We start from the raw sequence: 21,416 nt of genomic DNA, 5'->3' as shown, positions 1-21,416 counted from the left end.
TCTTTTTTTCTTCTAAAAACCTGTTATCGCTTTTCATTATGGGGTATTGTGCGGAGATTGATGAGGAAAAATAGTGATTTAATACATTTAACAAGAAGGCTGTAACCTAACAAAATGTGGAAAAAGTCAAAGGGTCTGAATACTTTCCTGAATGCACTGTATGTACAGTGCAGGTAGGGATAAAGTGACTAGGCACCAGGATAGAATCAAAAGAGTTTGAACAAAAAGGGTCAATTCAGATAGTTTGGTTAGTAACTCAGCTGAGCAAAACCCTGAGACTTCCTTAACAGTAGAGATCGTGCACCAGCTGTTGTTTCCAAAGTATGGGGCTCGTCCAGTTTGTGTGTGTCGTGGGAGGCAGAGTTATGAGCCCATGTCTTTTTCTTTAGCTTCACTCTTCTTTTCATGTCATGGGAAGTTAAAGACTGTCCTCTTTGCTGTTGTTTTTCTTATGTTAAATGATGCGCAGTGTGCCCACCACTCATGGTTTTATTGCTTGGATTCTCATGCAAGAGGCAAGGCAGACAAGTGTCAATAAGTAGATGGTCTCACTCCCAACAAATGTGCTAAGAGACTGGCAAAGAGAGCTGAGAATACAGCTGGGCACACACACACACACTGCTCACAAGCACACACCTCTCTCTCTCTCTCTTAATTGCTCTCTTCTTGTAGCAAATTTACATAGGTCTCATAAACAATCTCTCAAGCACTAGCCCACGTGCTAGTGAATATTTCAAGTTTAGCCAACTTGGCTCTATTTCATAGCTAACAAGGCAGAACAGTTGAATTGTTATGAACACACCCTTCTGTCCGTCTCCAACTGTTTGAACAGCACGCTTGCATGCCCACTTTATTCAGAAGTTGAATTCAAGTGGCCTACCTTATTTTTCAGATTGAGAATGAGTTGCCAATTCTGTTTGGAATTTTGTTTTGTACTTATTGCATATTTATAAAACACACTAGACGGCTAGTATTTCAGTCTTAGGCTAAAATGCCTCTAGCGGGAGGATGGTAGTCCAATACCGTGAGTGACAAATTGAACATACATTTTCCAGAATCAATGTTAATTGATTCTTTGAGGATCTGAGGACCCATGCAAAACCCATGCAAAATCTCTTCAGTCTCTTGAGGGGGAATAGGCTTCACCGTGCCCTCTTCACGACTGTCTTGGTGTGCTTGGACCATGTTAGTTTGTTGGTGATGTGGACAGCAAGGAACTTGAAGCTCTGAAACTGCTCCACTACAGCCCCGTCGATGAGAATGGTTGCATGCTCGGTCCTCCTTTTCCTGTAGTCCACAATCATCTCCTTAGTCTTGATCATGTTGAGAGAGAGGTTGTTGTCCTGGCACCACACAGCCAGGTCTCTGACCTCCTCTCTATATGGTGTCTCGTCATTGTTGGTGATCAGGCCTACCACTGTTGTGTCATCGGCAAACTTAATGATGGTTTTGGTGTTGTACCTGGCCGTGCAGTCATGAGTGAACAGGGAGTACAGGAGGGGACTGAGGACGCATCCCTGAGGGGCCTCTGTGTTGAGGATCAGCGTGGCAGATGTGTTGTTACCTACCCTTACCACCTGGGGGCGGCCTGTCAGGAAGTCCAGGATCCAGTTGTAAGGGTAGGTGTTTAGTCCCAGGGTCCTTAGCTTATTGATGAGCTTTGAGGGCGCTATGGTGTTGAACGCTGAGCTGTAGTCTATGAATACCATTCTCACATAGGTAAGAATTTGACCTATTCTGTACTAAGTTGCAACTGCTTGTCAGAGGGGAAGAAATGATCTCTCATCTATGTTGTTGTGAGTGGTGGGGGGAGGGGCTGGGTGTGTATGTGTATGTGTAAATGGGAAGGTCCACACAAGAAACGAAGGAGACGAGTCCAAAAAGACAACATGAGAACAAGCAGACATAAACGCTCATAAAAAATATATTCAGGCATTTGGAATATCGTGCAAAAACATACATTGAAATTAATTGAATTAATTTGATATATTGCCCAGCCGTACTACAACAATAATGTTTCTTAAAGGTCCAATACAGCCATTTTTATTTATTTATCTCAATAATATTTTATGTAAGTACCTTCCTTTCTGTAAGTACCTTACTGTGATTGTTTTCAATTCAAATGGCCAAAAAGAAACAAAAATTGCTTTGTAGCTACGCTTTGTAGCTTTTTCAAGCAATAATTTTGCTGGGACTGTCTGGGAAGGGTTTGGGCAGAGAGTGGGCAGAGAGGTTTTCAAACTCTTTCTTATTGGTCTATTAACACATTTTACTGCATGGTGATATCACCTTGGAAGGCAAAAACTCCCTCCCATCAAAACAGGCAGACATTTCAGATGGTCCTTTCACTAAATGTTCACTATCACAGTATTATTCCAACCTCATAGAGTGCAAATAGATATAAAACACAGAATAATCAAGTTTTTGACTGCACTGGACATTTAATAATTTGGATGAAAAAGCATTTTGATAAAACTTTTTTTTTAAATTAAAATAAAAACATAACATTTTCTAATGACTTCATTCAAGATAGACAACAATGACATCAACTTAATCAATTGTGAATTTTATTTTATTTATCATACCATTCCTATTCCATGCATCCTGAGATTTAAAAAAAAGTTTTGACCTATTTCTACTTAGTCATCCCAATGTCATTCCCGTATCTGTACGGATACAATAAACAGCTCCTTAGTGATCCTTTACAATGGGTGCTGGCTGCAAGCAGACAGAGAATAAACAGAGGCTTCCAAGCCTCTCTGCCAGATGCCGTGTCAAAAGGCACCCTATTCCCTGCATAGCACACTACTTTTGACCACAGCCCTATGGGTCCTGGTCAAAAGTAGTGCGCTACAGTATATAGGGAATATGGTTCCATTTAGGACGCAGACGCTGTCTAACAGCAATTACCTGAGGATGGATCACCCCTCCACCAGAACCACTCATCTGGAGTCTACATCCGCTCTCGAGAGGCCTCGAGACAGGGCTGCATGATAAATACATGTAGGCAGATAAGATTATTAACATGGGCAGACATAGCCACCCACCCAATCAATCTGAAGGTAGTATGGTTTGAAGTAGAGGTCGACCGATTAATCGGGATTAATTAGGGCCGATTTCAAGTTTTCATAACAATCGGAAATCAGTATTTTTGGAGACCGATTTGGACAAAAACATTTTTTTTTACACCTTTACTTAATCTTTATTTAACTAGGCAAGTCGGTTAAGAACACATTATTATTTTCAATGACGGCCTAGGAACGGTGGGTTAACTGCCTGTTCAGGGGCAGATCGACAGATTTGTACCTTGTCAGCTTGGGGATTTGAACTTGCAACCTTACAGTTAACTAGTCCAACGCTCTAACCACCTAATTACATTGCACTCCACAAGGAGACTGCCTGTTATGCGAATGCACTAAGCCAAGGTAAGTTGCTAGCTAGCATTAAACTTATCTTATAAAAAACAATCAATCAATCAATCATAATCACTAGTTAACTACACATGGCTGATGATATTACTAGTTTATCTAGTGTGTCCTGCGTTGCATATAATCCATGCGGTGCGTATCGTTGCTCCAAGGTGTACCTAACCATGACCATCAATGCCTTTCTTAAAATCAATACACAGAAGTATATATTTTTAAACCTGCATATTTAGCTAAAAGAAATCCAGGTTAGCAGGAAATATTAACCAGGTGAAATTGTGTCAGGTCTCCTGCGTTCATTGCACGCAGAGTCAGTGTATATGCAACAGTTTGGGCCGCCTAATTTGCCAGAATTTTACGTAATTATGACATAACATTGAAGGTTGTGCAATGTAACAGGAATATTTTGACTAATGGATGCCACCCCTTAGATAAAATACGGAACGGTTCCGTATTTCACTGAAAGAATAAACGTCTTGTTTTTGAGATGATAGTTTCCGGATTCGACCATATTAATGACCTAAGGTTCGTATTTCTGTGTGTTATTATGTTATAACTAAGTTTATGATTTGATAGAGCAGTCTGACTGAGTGGTGGTAGGCAGCAGCAGGCTCGTATGCATTCATTCAAACAGCAATTTTGTGCGTTTTGCCAGCAGCTCTTCATTGTGCATCAAGCTGTTTATGACTTCTATGCCCCGAGATTAGGCTCGTGTAACCGATGTGAAATGGCTAGATAGTTAGCGGGGTGTGAGCTAATAGCATTTCAAACGTCACTCGCTCTGAGACTTGGAGTAGTTGTTCCCCTTGCTCTGCAAGGGCCGCGGCTTTTGTGGAGCGATGGGTAACGCTGCTTCGAGGGTGGCTGTTGTCGTTGTGTTCCTGGTTCGAGCCCAGGGAGGAGCGAGGAGAGGGACAGAAGCTATACTGTTACACTGGCAATACTAAAGTGCCTATAAGAACATCCAATAGTCAAACGTTAATGAAATACAAATGGTATAGAGAGAAATAGTCCTATTATTCCTATAACAACTACAACCTAAAACTTCTTACCTGGGAATATTGAAGACTCATGTTAAAAGGAACCACCAGCTTTCATATGTTCTCATGTTCTGAGCAAGGAACTTAAACGTTAGCTTTCTTACATGGCACATATTGCACTTTTACTTTCTTCTCCAACACTTTGTTTTTGCATTATTTAAACCAAATTGAACATGTTTCATTATTTATTTGAGGCTAAATTGATTTTATTGATTTATTATATTAAGTTAAAATAAGTGTTCATTCAGTATTGTTGTAATTGTCATTATTACAAACAAATAAACAAAAATCGGCTGATTAATCGGCATTGGCTTTTTTGGTCCTCCAATAATCGGTATCAGTATCGGCGTTGAAAAATCATAATCGATCGACCTCTCGTTTGAAGTGACTGAAATGCATCAGAAAAGTATTACGGAATTTCAGAAGATCATCAGGCAATCATTTTGTATGATCTTGAAGATGCTCTTTTCCCCCCAGTCTGACGTAACCCTGGTTCTATGAACCAAGCACACTTTTTTGTATTTCATTTCAGAGTTTCTCTCGCGACCCCATTTTCAAACCAGGCTACCCCACATGGGGTTGCGACCCCAAGTTTTGGGAATGCTGCTGTATACACTGGCACATGCACACGTGTATCTACACACACGCACAACTCAGATCTTTGCGTAACATTTTATTTATGTCAACAGGAGCAGAAACTGCTGATCTAGGATCCAGCCCTCTCTGTCCATATGACCTTATTCATTATGATCTAAAATACTAAACTGATCCTAAATCAACACTCCTAATTGAAGACACTTGATACATACAGCCACTGGTGTGTAACAGGGATTGGATGATACAGTGTCCCAGGAGAGACATGGAGCCGGGCTGGACATGTTCTGGACTAACACGTCTGTGGGCAGTAAAATATGACTGTCTGCACATATGACCCACGTATCCACAAGTAACACACACTCAACACAAGTATCACCACCCACTGGAAATTGTGTGAACACTGTGTGTATTTTTGTTGTATGGCGTGCATATCTCTGCACACGCTGGTGAGCGCCCCACTGTGTAGTCCCACACTGATCGACGGTGGTGGCCTGATGTACAATAGGTGCTCTTTACTCTGTGTCTCACTATATAAACATCGAGTGGGACAGACCCCTCAAGCAGAACTGACAGTATTGATCACCACCTCTTCTTTAGCCACAGCTTATTGTCCCCGGTCCTCTTTTCTCTCCCGCCAATCAATGGCTCTTTGTGTTGATTTTAGCCATTGACAAATCACTCTGCTCCAATGCCTTTGTGTGGCTGTCAATCAGATGGAAGTGATTGGCTCCTTGTCGCATCCCCATTTTTAACCGTGTGTTGCACATGCCAAGAGAGGGAGATACAATGAGCTACATATAGCCAAATATCAGTTAAGTAGGACTACTTTGAAAAAGCTACTTCTTGTTCTCTTTACATGTACTTTTTTAAAATCCATCTAACATATTAGCTAATGTTACAATTTTGATGAAAATAAATGAAAATAACAAATCCTTAAATATTGTGAATAACTCAATCTACAGTTGTGGGTACTATAAGGTTAGATATCACCGCTGTATTCGCAGAACAATTGCCGTCAACGTGTGTGCAACATGGCGCTCTATCTTCTACTGGCTTATATCATTTTGTAAAGGTTTTTTTAAAACAAACCTTTCTTCTTGCGCCCGTGACTGTACACGTGTGCAAAATACAGTCGCTAGTGAAAGTCTATACAACCCTTGCACAGTTTTCACATATTGCTGCATAAAAATGTAATCTAAAAAGGTATTACATTAGATTTTTTCTACACAACCTACTCCACGTTTTCAAAGAGAAATAGAAAAAAACCACACATATATATATATATATATATATATATATATATATATATATATATATATATATATATGTATATATATAAATATTCATATTTTTATTTAGATTTCTCGAGTGCATCTTCAAACCCAAGAGTTGATACTTGGTAGAAGCACCTTTGGGAGCCATTACAGATGTGAATAGGATTCAAAATTCCTCGGGCTGAGTACAGTTGGTTGGGAATCAAGGATGGACAGCAATATTCAAACCTTGTCCCTAATTTTAAAGCAGATTTAATTCAGGACTGAGACTGGACCATTCAAGAACACTCAACACCTCTTGGAAAGCCATTCTGGTGTGTCTTTGGCATAAAAATTGTTGCAATTGTCCCGCTGTGAAATAAAACTCTATCCCAGGGTCAAGTTTTCAGAAGTCTGAGGTGAGTTTTACTCTAACCTTTTATCTGGGCTTTGCTCCTTTCATGTACAGTGCATTGACTTTTTCCACATTTTGTTACGTTACATCATTCTTCTAAATTTGATATAATATTTTATTTTTCTCATCAATCTAATACACAATACCCCATTGTGATGAAGCAAAAACTGTTTTTATACATTTTTGCAAATGTATAAAAACATTTAAATGTAAATATCACATTTACATAAGTATTTCAGACCCTTTACTCAGTACTTTGTTGAAGTACCTTTACAGCCTCGAGTCTTCTTGGGTATGACGCTACAAGCTTGGCACACCGGTATTTAGGGAGTTTCTCCCATTCTTCTCTGCAGAACCTCTCAAGCTCTGTTAGGTTGGATAGGAAGTGTCGCTCCACAGCTATTTTCAGGTCTCTCCAGAGATGTTCAATCGGGTTCAAGTCCGGGCACTGGCTGGGCCACTCAAGGCAATTCAGAGACTTGTCCCGAAGCCACTTCTTAATTGTCTTGGCTGTGTGATTAGGGTTGTTGTCCTGTTGGAAGGTGAACCTTTGTCCAAGTCTGAGGTCCTGAGTGCTCTGGAGCAGGTTATCATCAAATATTTCTCTGTACATTGCTCCGTTTATCTTTCCCTCAATTCTGACTAGTCTCCCAGTCCCTGCCACTGAAAAACATCCCCACAGCATGATGCTGCCACCACCGTGCTTCACTATAGAGATGGTTTCCTCCAGCCATGACACTTGGCATTCAGGACAAAGAGGTCAATCTTGGTTTCATCAGACCAGAGAATCTTGTTTCTCATGATCTGGGAGTCCTTTAGGTGGCATTTGGCAAACTCCAAGTGGGCTGTCATATGCATTTTACTGAGGGGTGGCTTCCGTATGACCACTCTACTGTAAAAGCCAGATTGATGGAGTTCTGCAGAGATGGTTGTCCTTCTGGAAGGTTCTCCTGTCTCCACAGAGGAACTCTGGAGCTCTGTCAGAGTGACCATCGGGTTCTTGGTCACCTCCCTGACCAAGGCCCTTCTCCCCCTGGTTGCTCAGTTGGGCTGGGCAGCCAGCTCTAGGAAGAGTCTTGGTGATTCCAAACGTCTTCCATTTAAGAAATATGGAAGCCACTGTGTTCTTGGGGACCTTCAATGCTGCAGAAATGTTCCGGTACCCTTCCCCAGATCTGTGCCTTGACACAATCCTGTCTCGGAACTCTATGGAAAATTCCTTCGACCTCATTGCTTTGTTTTTGCTTTGACATGCGCTGTCAACTGTGGGACCTTATACAGGCAGGTGTGTGCCTTTCCAAATCATGTCCAATCAAGGGTCTGAATACTTATGTAAATAAGGTATTTCTGTTTTTTATTTGTAAAAAATTAGCAAACATTTTGAAAAACCTGTTTTTGCTTTGTCCTTATGGTGTATTGTGTGTAGATTGGTGAGGGAATAAACAAATATTTAATCAATTTTAGAATAAGGCTGTATCGTAACAAAAAAATACTTTCCGAATGCAGTGTATCTTTTGATCCTGACACACTCTCAAATCCCTGTCGTTTACAAGCATACCCATAACATGATGCTGCAACAACAATACAAAAAAATACAGACATTGTGTTCACTCCACTTTACTGGTAGTCTCAAAAACCCGACCCCAGGCAACAGTGACTATGGTCGGATTTCAATGATGGACTCTTTTGACGTAAAGGAGCTGCCTTCGTCACTACTTTATTCTCTTGAATAAAATACAAAGTAGTAGCTAGCAAGAAGAAGGTCATGGAGGTTGTTTTTCGTGAGTGCATTTCACAAGTGGCTAGTTTGCATCAACTACCTTCACTAAAACCACTGCAAAGGCTTTGCCTGAAAACTTTAGTTTCGAATCACAACGCTCTGGAATGTCTGCCTCTTGATTTGTTGGGAGAGTTGTCTGTCTTTCACCCAGGAGCAGATTTTTTTTAATCGAAGTTGCCAAAAGAGGCCATCATTGAAAGCAGACCCTAGTCACTTTTGCCAAGGGTTGGGTTTTCAGAATTACATTACTGGACTGTATGACAGTGAAAAGAAGGACGCCTGTGTTAATAAATCCACTTCAACATCACCCATTCTGTTTGAAACAACTCTGTTCAGTAATATGGCAAGAAAACACAGCAATTACATTTTAGCCTAAAGTTTAAAAAAAATAACAGGTTGGGTCAAATCCAATACAACACAACGCGGAGTGAAACCCTCTGTATTTTCAAGTATTGAGTGGCAGAATTATGTGTATACTTGTAACAGGCAGGAACTGGAGATTTTATCAGGGTCAAAATAAATATTAAAGGGGCAAAGTCCAGACAAAATCAACCTCGGTCTTCCGAAAACCTAACCCTGGGATATAGTTGTACTTTTCAGTGGGACAAATACACAAATTGTAATGCCAAAGACACACCAGAATGGCTTTCCAAGAGATATTGAGTGTTCCTTACTGGTCCAGTCTCAGTCCTGACTTAAATTTGCTTGAAAATCAGAAACAAGGTTTGAATACTTCCGGCGCCGACAGAGATGGCCGCCTCGCTTCGCGTTCCTAGGAAACTATGCAGTTTTTTGTTTTTTTTACGTGTTATTTCTTACACTAGTACCCCAGGTCATCTTAGGTTTCATTACATACAGCCGAGAAGAACTACTGAATATAAGATCAGCGTCAACTCACCATCAGTACAACCAAGAATATGTTTTTCGCGATGCGGATCCTGTGTTCTGCCTTACAACCAGTGTAACGGAGTGGATTACATGCAGCGACCCAAAAAAACGACTCAGAAAAAGAGGGAAACAAAGCAGTCTTCTGGTCAGACTCCGGAGACGGGCACACCGTGCACCACTCCCTAGCATTCTTCTCGCCAATGTCCAGTCTCTTGACAACAAGGTTGATGAAATCCGAGCAAGGGTAGCATTCCAGAGGGACATCAGAGACTGCAACGTTCTCTGCTTCACGGAAACATGGCTAACCGGAGAGACGCTATCCGAAGCGGTTCTCCACGCATCGCGCCGACAGAAACAAACATCTTTCTGGTAAGAAGAGGGGCGGGGGCGTATGCCTTATGACTAACGTGACATGGTGTGATGACAGAAACATACAAGAACTCAAATCCTTCTGTTCACCTGATTTAGAATTCCTCACAATCAAATGTAGACCGCATTATCTACCAAGAGAATTCTCTTCGATTATAATCACAGCCGTATATATCCCCCCCCAAGCAGACACATCGATGGCTCTGAACGAACTTTATTTAACTCTCTGCAAACTGGAAACGATTTATCCGGAGGCTGCATTCATTGTAGCTGGGGATTTTAACAAGGCTAATCTGAAAACAAGACTCCCTAAATTTTATCAGCATATCGATTGCGCAACCAGGGGTGGAAAGACCCTGGATCATTGTTACTCTAACTTCCGCGACGCATATAAGGCCCTGCCCCGCCCCCTTTTACGGAAAAGCTGACCACGACTCCATTTTGTTGATCCCTGCCTACAGACAGAAACTAAAACAAGAGGCTCCCATGCTGAGGTCTGTCCAACGCTGGTCCGACCAAGCTGACTCCACACTCCAAGACTGCTTCCATCACGTGGACTGGGAGATGTTTCGTATTGCGTCAGACAACAACATTGACGAATACGCTGATTCGGTGTGCGAGTTCATTAGAACGTGCGTTGAAGATGTCGTTCCCATAGCAACGATTAAAACATTCCCTAACCAGAAACCTTGGATTGATGGCAGCATTCGTGTGAAACTGAAGGCACGAACCACTGCTTTTAATCAGGGCAAAGTGTCTGGTAACATGACTGAATACAAACAGTGCAGCTATTCCCTCCGCAAGGCTATCAAACAAGCTAAGCGCCAGTACAGAGACAAAGTAGAATCTCAATTCAACGGCTCAGACACAAGAGGCATGTGGCAGGGTCTACAGTCAATCACGGACTACAGGAAGAAACCCAGCCCAGTCACGGACCAGGATGTCTTGCTCCCAGGCAGACTAAATAACATTTTTGCCCGCTTTGAGGACAATACAGTGCCACTGACACGGCCTGCAACGAAAACATGCGGTCTCTCCTTCACTGCAGCCAAAGTGAGTAAGACATTTAAACGTGTTAACCCTCGCAAGGCTGCAGGCCCAGACGGCATCCCCAGCTGCGCCCTCAGAGCATGCGCAGACCAGCTGGCCGGTGTGTTTACGGACATATTCAATCAATCCCTATACCAGTCTGCTGTTCCCACATGCTTCAAGAGGGCCACCATTGTTCCTGTTCCCAAGAAAGCTAAGGTAACTGAGCTAAACGACTACCGCCCGTAGCACTCACATCCGTCATCATGAAGTGCTTTGAGAGACTAGTCAAGGACCATATCACCTCCACCCTACCTGACACCCTAGACCCACTCCAATTTGCTTACCGCCCAAATAGGTCCACAGACGATGCAATCTCAACCACACTGCACACTGCCCTAACCCATCTGGACAAGAGGAATACCTATGTGAGAATGCTGTTCATCGACTACAGCTCGGCATTCAACACCATAGTACCCTCCAAGCTCGTCATCAAGCTCGAGACCCTGGGTCTCGACCCCGCCCTGTGCAACTGGGTTCTGGACTTCCTGACGGGCCGCCCCCAGGTGGTGAGGGTAGGCAACAACATCTCCTCCCCGCTGATCCTCAACACTGGGGCCCCACAAGGGTGCGTTCTGAGCACTCTCCTGTACTCCCTGTTCACCCACGACTGCGTGGCCATGCACGCCTCCAACTCAATCATCAAGTTTGCGGACGACACAACAGTGGTAGGCTTGATTACCAACAACGACGAGACGGCCTACAGGGAGGAGGTGAGGGCCCTCGGAGTGTGGTGTCAGGAAAATAACCTCACACTCAACGTCAACAAAACTAAGGAGATGATTGTGGACTTCAGGAAACAGCAGAGGGAACACCCCCATCCACATCGATGGAACAGTAGTGGAGAGGGTAGCAAGTTTTAAGTTCCTCGGCATACACATCACAGACAAACTGAATTGGTCCACTCACACAGACAGCATCGTGAGGAAGGCGCAGCAGCGCCTCTTCAACCTCAGGAGGCTGAAGAAATTCGGCTTGTCACCAAAAGCACTCACAAACTTCTACAGATGCACAATCGAGAGCATCCTGGCGGGCTGTATCACCGCCTGGTATGGCAACTGCACCGCCCTCAACCGTAAGGCTCTCCAGAGGGTAGTGAGGTCTGCACAACGCATCACCGGGGGCAAACTACCTGCCCTCCAGGACACCTACACCACCCGATGCTACAGGAAGGCCATAAAGATCATCAAGGACATCAACCACCCGAGCCACTGCCTGTTCACCCCGCTGTCATCCAGAAGGCGAGGTCAGTACAGGTGCATCAAAGCTGGGACCGAGAGACTGAAAAACAGCTTCTATCTCAAGGCCATCAGACTGTTAAACAGCCACCACTAACATTGAGTGGCTACTGCCAACACACTGTCAATGACACTGACTCTACTCCAGCCACTTTAATAATGGGAATTGATGGGAAATGATGTAAATATATCAATAGCCACTTTAAACAATGCTACCTTATATAATGTTACTTACCCTACATTATTCATCTCATATGCATACATAGATACTGTACTCTATATCATCGACTGCATCCTTATGTAATACATGTATCACTAGCCACTTTAACTATGCCACTTGGTTTACATACTCATCTCATATGTATATACTGTACTCGATATCACCTACTGTATCTTGCCTATGCTGCTCTGTACCATCACTCATTCATATATCCTTATGTACATATTATTTACCCCCTTACACTGTGTATAAGACAGTAGTTTTTTTGGAATTGTTAGTTAGATTACTTGTTCGTTATTACTGCATTGTCGGAACTAGAAGCACAAGCATTTCGCTACACTCGCATTAACATCTGCTAACCATGTGTATGTGACAAATAAAATTTGATTTGATTTGATTTGATTTGAATATTGCTGTCCCTCAATGACACCCAACTAAATGTACTGAGCTTGAGCAATTTTGATTAACACAGTGGATATACAGTATGTTGCCCTATGAGTTGCGCAAAGTTGGTAGAATCCCAAAAATTGTTCAAAGCTATAATGGCCGGTGCTTCCAGCAAATATTAACTCTGGGGTGTGAAGACATATGGAATCAATACATCTTTGTTTAATTAAACATTTTATAAATTATGAAGATGGTCTATACATTTCATTCACTGTGAAATTGTTGAGTAGGTTGTGCTGAATGTTAGAAAAAAAACATTTTTTAGATAAATTTAAGGCACAAAATGTAAAGAATGTGCAAGTGGTGTGTAGACTATCACTAAGCACTCTACTTTGTTATGCTTTACTGAACTGTTTACAAGAACACAACAGAAAGGGCCCGTGTGGCAACATAGCAGACATGTGAATCATTAAGCTTAACATTAAGCCCACCCTGCAAAACCACTTTGAACTCTCAATTTCAAATGCAGACATCCTTTCCTACACGTACAATCCCAACTCAGCTAAACTAATCTCGTACAACTACAAACTGATGGCTTGTTTCTGTGTCACCCTTTTCTTATAAAGCACGGTGGCTCCTCCACATTAACCTGTCAGCACATAAAAGTTGTGTGACTCATTAAGCACCATTGTCTAAATGAGGGATCCTTTCCTGAGAATGCCTTTTCTGAGCTCCAACAATACCCAGTGACAGCTCATGAAGTTGGGACCAGTGGCTCAGAGGGAGCTCGGGAGTCCCTTGGGTGATCTATGGCTTCCGGCCATTGACTGCACCGTTGCTTTGGCCTGTATCCCAAATGGCACAATAGTGCTTTGGTCAACAGTAGTGCACTATATAGGGAATAGGGTGCCATTTGGGACACAGCCTTGCTTGGGCGCAGGTCAGCTTCCACCCGTATGTGTTTATCCCATCTACACAGCCAATTCTTTTTGATGTGGCCACTTGCGCGTTGCTCAGCATTCCCGGTCAGAGGTTCCCAGTTCTAGACACAACAGTCCGTCTGGGAATATACAGCCCTCTGATGACTCGCACTTCCTATATTGTCTCTGATAATTCCGACTTGGTAGGGAGCGGTATTGTGTGGGGGTCTTTTAATGTGGGTCCATCCTTCTGGAATGTGGAGCTTCCTCTGGGATCTATTTTTGGATCCAATGGGAAATCATCTGTGAATTCAAGGGGCAGTTTATGCATACGCAGTACAGTGTATGTGTGAGGGTGTGTGTACTGTATTAGTGAGGATGTGTGGATATTTGTGTAAGCTCTTTACTTTCTATGTGACATTTGGATTCTCACTTTCCTCTGCTGTTTTCTCCAGATGGGCACCTCAGCAGTACACAGTGGAGGGTGGCTGCCAGGGGCAGATCTGGGCAGGACCCCTCGTGCTCGATGAAGTGTTTCAGAGGGCTTTACCCCCCCCCCCCAAAGGAAGGGTTTACTCAGGACCAAGTCTTTGACGGCCTTCAATGGAGGCGTCCATGCAGGAGACAGGCGGGTGGACGACCGGGGTGAATCTATAAGGGAAGGGCTGAGCCATATTTAGAAAGCTGTGTCACCTCGTCAGAGAATCTCTTTCAATTTGTACTCACACGCAGGCACCTTTGCTCCTGCACTGACACTTTGATTTTCCTTCTCCTTTTTTTTTGGTTGCATAGGAAACATCTGGTGAGGGTGTGTGCGCGCATATGTGCCTATGTTTGTACTGTACGTGCATGTCTGCGTGTGTGTGCATGTTTGTACTGTACGTGCATGTCTGCGTATGTGTGTGTGTGTGCGTGTGCATGTTTGTACTGTATGTCCATGCAATACATTCACATCTATGATGATTGTCCCTCATGGCGTCTTTTTATGCTCTCACTGTCAGTTTCCACAGGTCAAGTGTCAAATTTTTTATTTATTTTTTAAACATATTTTTACATCTGTCAGTTAACTTTACAAAACGTTGTGCACCATTTGTTTTTATTGTGAATCGTGATGAATTGTCTGAAAGCATTCAAAATACACTGAAAACATCCCAAATATATAATCTATCAAACTAAACACAACAATGTGATATCAATTCAAGTTGAAATTGCGTTTAAAGAAAGTCTGCTTGATCAATTTACCTGATTTTGCTAACCATTAACTGGGACAAAATCAAGACGTCAATATTCTTGTGAAGATTTTTGTATAAAACTTCAACTTAATTCAATTCCTTTATTGAAAGGATTTGTGTAAGTCATTGAATTTCATTTCCTGCATTGACTTACTTGAAATAGAATACAACCCAACAACTCCTGTAAGAAATATGCTGTAAGAATTCTTATAAAACACGTTTATAGTCACTACTCTTTTTTTTAGATTTCTTTTTATGGGGTATTCACCACTTTAAACATTTCTGATCTTGTTCCTTCAGATTTGGGGTAATTTGTTGCCCCTTTCATCATGACCATAACCCCCACCCCGCCCCGCCTCTGGTGATGACATCATCAAATATTACTTTGGTGAGTAATCTACCAGGACAGCTCTTAAAATGTCTTATTCTCACACGGTTTATCTTCCCTAATGGAATTAGGTGTTTTCCACTTCAACCATTTTACCCAGGGCGATTCCTAGTCTATCCATTGATAATTTGATAATGAACCATTGCTAAAATGTTAAATTAAATCTATGTTTTTTAATGGAGACAGGGTTTGTTTAAGTAATTAATTTTAAAAAGTTTGTGTGGCTTAAACAATGTTGCTCTATAAATCTATGAACTACTCTTTGACCAATGTTTATTTGATTTATCAGGCTATGTATTTGGTACACAAAATGTTACTACTCAGTAGTACATGTCAGCTGCAGATGTACTGTATATAAAATGTATTGAATTTAAATGAAAGGAAACAGTTTAGTGTTTCAATTAATGCAGTTTTAAAGGCCATTTCTACCCAATTCCAAGAACATGGTATTATATTGCATTGGGCCTATATTACATTACATCTTTGCAGCATGAAGCAAAGCCGACATTGTTTGTTAACAGTTGTGGAAAAAGTACTCAACTATTATAAAAGTTTAGATATCTTAATATAAAAGCACTCGAGTGAAATTCACCCAGTAAAATATTACTTGAGTAAAAATCGGAATCTGAAATCCAGTATCTGGATTTAAATGTACTTAAGTACAGTAGTGGAAAAAGTACTAAATTGTCATACCGGTTCTTGAGAAAAAGTGAACACATGAAATTACATTAAGCAAAATAGAGGGCACACCCTTATTTTTATTTATTTATTTATTTATGGGTGGCCAGGGGCACACTCCAACATATCATTTACAAACGCAGTACTTGAGTTTAGTGAGTCCGCCAGATCAGAGGCAGTAGTGATGCTCTGCCTTCTTAACAACACTATCAATAAGGCAGGTCCTACAGGCCCTAGTTTTGTCGCACCTTGACTACTGCTCAGTCGTGTGGTCAGGTGCCACATAAAAGGACTTAGGACAATTGCAATTGGCTCAGAACAGGGCAGCACAGCTGGCCCTTGGATGTACACAGAGAGCTAATATTGTAATTCTCGCTGAAAGTGGAGGAGAGATTGACTTCATCACTACTTTTATTTATGAGGGGTATTCACATGTTGAATGTACCAAGCTGTCCGTCTAAACTACTGGCACACAGCTCAGACACCCATGCATACCCCACAAGATATGCCACAAGAGGTCTCTTCACAGTCCCCCCAGAACAGACTATGGGAGGCACACAGTACTACATAGAGCCATGACTACATGGAGCTCTATTCCACATCAAGTAACTGACGCAAGCAGTAAAATTTAATTTAAAAAACAGATATAAAAAACACCTTACCCTAGTAAAACTGACTATCCTACCAATCCTCGACTTCGGCGATGTCATCTACAAAATGGCTTCCAACACTCTACTCAGCAAACTGGATGCAGTATATCACAGTGCCATCCGTTTTGTCACTAAAGCACCTTATACCACCCACCACTGCGACTTGTATGCTCTAGTCGGCTGGCCCTCGCTACATATTCGTCGCCAGACCCACTGGCTCCAGGTCATCTACAAGTCCATGCTAGGTAAAGCTCCGCCTTATCTCAGTTCACTGGTCACGATGGCAACACCCATCCGTAGCACGCGCTCCAGCAGGTGTATCTCACTGATCATCCCTAAAGCCAACACCTCATTTGGCCGCCTTTCGTTCCAGTACTCTGCTGCCTGTGACTGGAACGAATTGCAAAAATCGCTGAAGTTGGAGACTTTTATCTCGATCACCAACTTCAAACATCAGCTATCTGAGCAGCTAACCGATCGCTGCAGCTGTACATAGTCTATTGGTAAATAGCCCACCCATTTTCACCTACCTATTCCCCATACTGTTTTTATTTATTTACTTTTCTGCTCTTTTGCACACCAATATCTCTACCTGTACATGACCATCTGATCATTTATCACTCCAGTGTTAATCTGAAAATTGTACCTAAAAATTATGGAACAGCGGGAACTGTGAAGCAACACAAACATTGGCACACACACACACACACACACACGGGTTAAGTACTGTAGATATGTGGTAGTGGTGGAGTAGGGGCCTGAGGGCACAAATTGTGTTGTGAAATCTGTGAATGTATTGTAATGTTTTAAAACTGTACTGCCTTAATTTTTCTGGACCCCAGGAAGAGTTGCATTGGCAGCAGCTAATGGGGATCCATAGTAAATACAAATACGAAAATGACAACGCGTTATATTGATAAGTGTGTGAATTGGACCGTATTGCTGTCCTGCCTGAGCATTCGAATTGGTAACTAGTACGTTTGGGTGTCAGGGAAAATGTAAGCGAGTAAAAAGTACATTTTTTCTTTAGTAATGTAATGGAGTAAAAGTAAAAGTTGTCAAAAATATAAAAAAGTACAGATACCCCTAAAAACGACATAAGTAGTACTATAAAGTATCTTTACGTAGTTACTTTACACCACTGTTTGTTATCCAACCAACAAAAAAATCCATATCCAATCAAATCGGTATGTGAAAGAAAATCCTAAAATCTACCTGATTCTCATATGGTAACAGCATATTTCTGATTTAAATCAATTTGGCCAATTAGATCAACAGATATCGGTTAGATTCAATGTTGAAACCACACAATGACATTAACATCACACCATCACCATACATTGAATTTTCTGAGAAAGGTTTTAAACCAGGGCAGTGCTAAATTCCTGAGAAATCTCTCCTTCCAAATGACTTGTTAGTATCCTCATAAAACAGGGTGTTTGTCTGGTTCTTATAATGTAGCCAGCAAAGTTTTGGGTTTCACCAAAGGGGTACAACATTTCATTTTGGGTATCTGAGGAATTTGGATGTCTGGTGCTGGAACCGTACAGCGTCTTTAAGCAATTGTGTTTTCATTACATGGAAAATGATTGCATGGACGTTCCTGTTGATGAACAAGCTTTGTTTTTCCCCACTCCCAAGTCTTTGGAAAGACATTGAGAAAGTACTAGCAGTGCCACAGGAATTCCAAAAGTTTCTCACAGCTGCACTTGACAATTCCTCATGTAGAGCTATGACTAGTTCACATGCTAATCCTGGGGAAAACAAAATGAGTTAAAAGGATGATGAGTATGAGCAAACATTTTTGACTAAACTTATTTCATCTGATTAATATAAATATATTATTGGTCACCAATATACCAGAACTAAACAACAAAAACAACATTATAAATCAATACTAAATATTATAATCAATAGCTATCTAATTCAATATTTAATTAAGAATCAAACATTTTCCATAAGTGTATTAAAGTTTCTATTTATAGAATTCAAGTTGACAGAATAAGAACTTGATGTATTTTTACTTCAGTGTTTATTCTCCTCTTTCAGGAGGAGAGTCTGTTTAATGGCCGTATCATTGTAGAAGCAGGTGGTGAAGAAGCCTTTGTTATTCACTTCATGATGAATTCCCCCACTTTACATGGTGGCTTTTTAACCAGTGGTTTACTTTGTGTGCATGGGCTGTGGAAACTTGATAAAAAGTTTATTTTACCATGAAATGAGTAGGCACGGATAAATGGCTGACTTTGGGGTTTTGTCCTGCCAATACAGTCAGCCTATTGGGGTCCAAGGACTGGGCAGGTTTCGACCATATGTCATCATTCCGAGCCATTGTGTGGGCGTGTCTCTGTGGCAACCGCATCAGCTGTGGCCATTGTGTGCCAAGTCTCAATGGCCCATATATTCATTGCAGGGCTATTGCCGGGCCCCGCAACAGAAACAAATTGATACATACAAGCTCCAGCTCCATTTGGCTCGCATGACACATTTCCAATGAACAACAAAAATAACATTTTAGCCTGTTGAAAATCTTGAGAAAAGCTTGGTCGTCATGGAGATAGGGTGGCGAAGCCGACATAGGCCATTAAACACGACATTTGGGTCTACCCCTGGCCTCTGAGGCTGAGAGCCCCCTTCATACTGCAGACACAAATTAAACAGTTTGTTTGCCAATTCACATGTCATCTTAATGGCTTTTTATTTGTTTGCCCTTTGTTTAAATGAACAGAATTACAAACCATCATTGATTTATAGTATTGGGCCACTTTAGCCTACCTGTCTGTGATATAAGCCTCTTTCACACGACGGCCTATAGCTAGATACTTCCAGAACATAGAGGACCCTTTTAAGACACATTTTAGTGTTACATCTGAAGAGAGGAACCTACATGTGCATGGGCAAGGGCTATGCCTATCTTTTCCTCAAATACATTTAGCATTTAATATAACTCCAATGTTGTGATAGATGTGACATACAGTATCTTTTAAAGATATATTGTAAATTGTCTAGCTCAAGACTTAAATAATGGCTTGATAGCTTTTTTTTAAGTGAGTATATTTACCAAGCCATGAATAACTAGTGAGATAAATACAATCACTATGTCAAATATATAAAAAAATGCTTGGTAAAATGATGCTTTTGAAAATATACATTGAACCCTTTGATCCATTCTTTAACGCTGTGCATCCTGCTTATGCCAGGGTGACTTCTTTGGATGCATTTCTATTGTGCTATTTTGGATGGAGCAGTTGCGTGGCACACTTTTTACTATAGTGATTAGCCAGCTGTAAACCTGACCGGTTCTTATCGTGTCTCTCTACTACAGATGAATCGTCAGCTGGATTTAAAGGGCTGGTCCAAATTCCCTACCGTCATACTGTTAGATTGGATTGCAGCAATGTCTTATGTTCTGTCCGGTTTCAAATGTACTCTCTGGTTGCCAGTAATAGAGACTCAGAACTGGGGAGTGTGTGTGGATGTGGTGGGTGTTTCAGATTAGATTTTTATATTTTATAAAACATGTTTTTTTTTTTCTTTTTGAAACTTGTCTGTAAAGCAGGAAGTAACTTGATGAAAAACAAGGATGCCATTGGGTGATGCTGCATCCAGGACAGGAAGCAATGTGCCCCCGTGATTGGGAAGAGAAAATATTTTGCTTGACTCGATGGCTCGAGATTTGTTCAACCCCGGGCCAGGCTGTTTTGTCTGCTTAGGGCCACATGCCTTGTCTGGTGTTATTGTAATAATTAGGATTATTATGTTTCACACAGGCCTGGTCTGCCATGTTAACGCCAAGGGCAGTGAGGGCAAAGAACACCTCAGACTTGGGTAATGTTGGTTAAGGCGCACATTGGAAAATGTTTATAAATGTTTTGTAAAATGTTCAGTGAAAACTGTTAAAAGTAGTCCTTGTGCATAGAGTTGTATGGTTTGTATAACATTGCCATCAATGGTTTTTGTTTGACATATTTAAAGTGAAAAATCTCAGCATCATTCTGTTACCATAGAATTGCCTGCAGTCTTTAAATGTTTCAGTGAATTGTATTCTTCTGATGTATCCACCAAACTTCCTGAACGGCCACTGTTCCCCAGAGATTAGAGCCTTCCAATATCCATCCCAGTCAAATAACTAGTTTGCTCCTAGTCATGATAATTACCAGTTAAAATTCTCAACAGTAAAGTAATTCTTGCCTCAATCATTTCCATGCTACAATTGTGTTGTGCATTATGCGTTACATTGCAAACAAACAATATCATAAATCATATTGCTTATGGATGGAATTGAATAAAGGAAATGGATGGTGTGACAGTAATGAGTATGTGGTACTGTCTTCAGGACGCTGTAGATAAAAGCTTCTCTAGCTGTGGACTCATACAGTAAAACCATTCTGTTGAAACAACAGTGGACAGGTGGAGAGCAGTGTGCCTTCCACTAGAGCCATCCCAAAACAAAGTAGGATACACATACACACACCGCTCTATCTGTCGTTGGACCCTCCCCGAGGCAGGGTGGCATACTAATTTGACGGAAGGATGAGTGATTCCAGCAGCAACAGTAGCAACACTGCTCATTTTCATATGCTATTGTTTCCACCATCTAACCTCCCAAGGAGACTGAAGCTCTCGATAAGCCAGTCATCCCATGTCAACACAGCAGTGCAACAGGTCTGCTAACAGCTTGTTGTTTCTAACCCTCCACCCATCCCCAACTAAAAGATAGTTGTTGTTTTTTTGACAGAGGACTTGATCTACTTTTGTAGTTGTCTCAAATTAATCCAAATCAAAAGATAAAAGGCAATATGCATTCCTGATTGAAGCAGCAATAGTGTCAGCTTAACCTATTTAAA

The sequence above is a fragment of the Oncorhynchus tshawytscha genome, linkage group LG16 (genome assembly GCF_018296145.1).
Source record: "Oncorhynchus tshawytscha isolate Ot180627B linkage group LG16, Otsh_v2.0, whole genome shotgun sequence".
NCBI classification, from domain to species: domain Eukaryota; kingdom Metazoa; phylum Chordata; class Actinopteri; order Salmoniformes; family Salmonidae; genus Oncorhynchus; species Oncorhynchus tshawytscha.
This window is presented reverse-complemented; position numbering follows the sequence as displayed.